Raw genomic sequence first — 4,058 nt, 5'->3', positions numbered from 1 at the left:
GGACTGAGGTTTAACAGTGGGTATGTGCAGTTACTTCTACAGTGCTTTTCATAGGACAGTTCAAGTGGGTGTAGCTTAAAGCTTTGTTGCTTAAAACTGCATTTTTTGGTGCTTTTCTCCTGCAGTTTGTCATTTAGTACTTAATATGCTGCTTCTAGAGATAGTGCTGATGATTGCCTCATAATGTATGTGACTTACTGGCCTGGTAATAGGAATCTGCTGATTTCAAGTTGTAAGGCTCTCCATGTTTGTTTCTAGGTACGATGGAAAGGAGGTTTTCAGTGGCGTCAAGTACATTGTGCATTAAGGTAACAGCTTTGGAAATTTTAATGTTGATCTAAAAATAACACTGAATTTCTGTTCTTGACCAAGTCAAATACTTACGTTTCATAAATTGGTTTCTATATTTTTGTCTGTCAAAGTATGGGAAGTGCCAAAGAGTTGTCAGCTTTGTACAGTTACTGAGTGGGACAAAAATGAAAAACTACATTGCATTTCCATAACTGCCATCGAAGTGACACGTAATTACTTGATAATTTTTGGGTTTGGTGATCTTTTAGTTAAAGTCAGCCTGTAGGTCAGTTCTTAGTTGGACTTCTTTTGCTTACAAAATTTCACCTTGTCAGGTACTGTAGTCTGTTCCAGAAGAGTATTAAATTGTTGTATAAAAATGTCAGTTTGAGAGATAATCCTAGACCACAGGAAGAGATGTTTTCTAGTTTAAAAAATAATTTTGCTTGTTTTTAATTTTAGCACTTCATGGAAGGACTATCACAAGTCGAAGAATACTTGGTACACACAAGTGGATTTTCCTGAAAGCCATGTATGTTCTAAATGATCACGGGGGATAAATTAACAATAAATGGATTAGCAAAAGATGCACAGGATTAAATTAGTAATTATGTCATTAGCTTTGAAGTTGAGGTATCAGTAATTTTGGGAATGTTTGACATGGTCTAGAACTGTGTGGGCTGGGGGGATTGGGAACAGATTTTTGTGTTGGAGGAGGTGGTAAAATGCCTGTCCTGAAGTGTTCATACTAAATCTAAAGTTTACCTCAGTATGGATTTTAATTGTGAATTTGCACTTTATTGGGAGAGAAGTATGAAAGTGTTTAGTTAAAAAAAAAAAAAAAAAACGGTATCTGGATGCTTATTAATACAAATAAGCAAATGTTCCCATATTTTAATAAAAGTGTGTGTTCACTTTTTTAATGTATAATTGATATCCTTGCTTCTTGGAAAGAAAGAACTCCAGGATCTATATTCATTTTATTTGGCCCAAATGCTTGCAACTGGTTGTTACAAAATAAAAATTTGGTTGTTCTTACTGGCATGTGTTGCATTATGCATGAACTTCTTGTAATTCGGGATTTTACTCACATTTCTAGACTGGCATGAACAGTTTCTAGTAACAGGAATGTGACATATCCTGAAGAAATATTTCCTCGCAGCAGGAAATAAAACCGAGGTAATACTTACTGGTTAAACAGCGGGCATTTTCTGTTGATTGTACTGTCTTCCCTTTTTAGTACATTGCTAGTGAAAGACATAAAGCTTTTTTTTTGGAATATGTGACTGTATGAGTAGTGTTACAGTTCCTGTCACTGATATTTGTGAATAATGATGAGTTGTGCTGAAACTGCCAAACCTGATACATTGATGAGCAGCTTCATAAGGCTTTGGCTACCAAGATGAAACCACTTAATCTTTCAATCATAAATCATCCCAGCTGGTGTTGGTTTAATGCTGTTGCTGTGTACAAGTGAGGTGCCAGCATGCACCAGGCTGTGGATAAGAATGTTGGTGCTCACTCAGACCCACCTCAGGTTTGTGCTGACACAAATGCATACTGTTGCAGAAGCTTGTGCCTTAAGGAGCAGACAGGAGGAAGTGTTAGAGTTGAGCTATTCTGCCTTATAGAGGGTAAATGACAAGCATTGGTCAGGTGTGGTCAGAAAGTGTTACTGGTGTTTGAACACTAGTGATGATGTTTGCACTTCAATCCTCTTAGGACAGTTTAGGGCTCACTTGGATGTGAGCATTTAGGAAAAGTCATGTTAATGACAAAGGTGGAATTTGATGGTAAATAATAGTGAGTTCTAAATAAAGCTATTTCAGCCCCAGAGATGAGCTACTTCACAGGGGCTGGTATAATGTACTTGAAGCAGGCAGAAAGAATGCTCACAAATGCTTACTGTGCTTTAAGAATATTAGCAGTGGATCCTCCAAGAACTTCATTCCCACCAAAGTATCTGAACTTAATATTTTTCAGTGAAATTCACTTTATTGCACTGGTGCTTGGATATATCCACAGGCTGCTTTTAGTTAAAAAGTTAAAATACAGAGTGGGAGACCTTCTCACTTTCCTGTGTTGCTACACATCTCTTACTTTATTCTACTCCTTAAGAAAGGTACCTTTAAATACTTCGTTAGTTCCCAGCATGTGAAGTTCAAATGTGTGAGTGAAATTTATGCAGCAGTGCTGCCTATAAAATGCTGTATTGTTTAGATAAGGCACTATTGCAAGTAGAAAGGGGAGTGACTTCCATGGCTGACCTAAAGAAAACTTAAAAGTAGCAAATCTTGTTACTGCTAACTAACCAATGCATTTTATGTCTTTGCAGAGATGCTTGAATGCTGCTTCTGAACAGAAGGTATGAATTCCAATAAATATTATTTTTGATCCTGATAGGCAGATCGCCAGTATCAGATATCCTAATAGTCAAATGTAATTCCCCCTTCCTGTCATGTTCATACACAGGTTGAGCAATAGCTGGGCAAGAGAAGCAAAACAAACCTTAATGTGATATGACTCCACTTCTGATTAAAGTTTCACAGACCTTGCAGTGTGCTGATACTAATGCAGCACATGTTGAATAATCCAGTTTGGTCTGTATGAGAGGCTAAATAGATGCAAGCTGTATTTTGAGTGATGAAAGAAAACTTCTCTGATATAATGTCTTTTTACAGGAAAACGTGTTTTATAAAAAACGAGTAGGAACAAGAGCTTTTGGCTTTTTCAGGTATGTAACTGAAAAGCTGCAATCAGAAACCTTACAGAATATTTCCTACTAGATTTTTTCTTCATGTACTGCTTTTGTCTCATCTGTGATGATCCTATCCCGAACCTGAATTCCCTGTTGAAAAACTTAATACGGATCCGGAATCTGAGACGAGACCAAAGTACTTTATTTAACTATCTGAAAAGTATTAAACTGTCTTTCTGGGTTTAGTTTTTGGTTGGTGGTGGCTTTTTTTCAGAATTAGCAATATGCTAATTCAAGCCATTATGTTCTTACTTGCAAATTGACATTTATGTCTTGAATTAACTATTTTACTTAGATCTTGTTCTTCTTTTTCAGTGATGAATTGGAACACTTTGTCAGAACTGCTTGACAAATGTGTATGATGTAACCAGAAGGAAGTGTAACCTGAAGAGATTGTGGCTTGGAGTGGGATGTCATGCTTTTAAAAGCCTACTGAAACAGCTGCAATTTTGTTCAGTAGATACTGTCTTCAGAAAGAGTGTGTGGACCAAAATTACTGTCTATGCATATTTAAAACATTGTCTTTCTAAAACACTTAACTGTCTTCTCTAGGAAGTGTAGCAGTATTAGGGAAAGGAGTGTTGAGCTTCAGTACATGGAAAACTTTTTGAAATGGTCCAAACTATATATATAATATATTTATATATATTATATATATTTATATATATATTATATATAAAAAAACCCTATGGCTTATGGGGTGTATTGGAAATGTCAAAAATGAGTATCCATCAGGCTACTACAGGGGATGCTGAGGAACCAGCTGAACTCCACGAATGTGTTGGTTCACTTAGCATCTCCAATGGTTTGCTTATTAAGCAGTGGCCAGGTGCTTTAGCTAAAGGCTGCTTCTTTTGAGCAAGGAATGGTAAATCAGTCTATTGAATATCAAGATCTGCAGAAATAAACTAGAAAATAGCTTTATCTTCATTGCTTTCAAGAATACTTTCTGTTAACAAATGTTACTGAGAGTGATGCATATTTTTATGTGCAATGTTTTGTACGTGTT

The 4,058-nt window shown here is 36.2% G+C and overlaps 1 long non-coding RNA gene and 1 other non-coding gene across 2 annotated transcripts; both read left to right on the top strand.

The window, feature by feature from the left end:
- The first annotated feature begins 200 nt into the window (after positions 1 to 200).
- On the top strand, positions 201 to 3,678 carry LOC130251651 (uncharacterized). Its single transcript, XR_008840196.1, has 6 exons — positions 201 to 308; positions 754 to 823; positions 1,391 to 1,470; positions 2,627 to 2,656; positions 2,973 to 3,025; positions 3,365 to 3,678. It is a non-coding gene; the product is annotated as an uncharacterized LOC130251651 (long non-coding RNA).
- On the top strand, positions 3,106 to 3,176 carry LOC130251946 (small nucleolar RNA SNORD50). The gene has a single exon (XR_008840267.1). It is a non-coding gene; the product is annotated as a small nucleolar RNA SNORD50 (small nucleolar RNA).
- Positions 3,679 to 4,058: the final 380 nt, after the last annotated feature.

Source organism: Oenanthe melanoleuca, chromosome 3 (assembly GCF_029582105.1).
Source record: "Oenanthe melanoleuca isolate GR-GAL-2019-014 chromosome 3, OMel1.0, whole genome shotgun sequence".
Taxonomy (NCBI): Eukaryota; Metazoa; Chordata; class Aves; order Passeriformes; family Muscicapidae; genus Oenanthe; species Oenanthe melanoleuca.
This window is presented reverse-complemented; position numbering and strand designations above follow the sequence as displayed.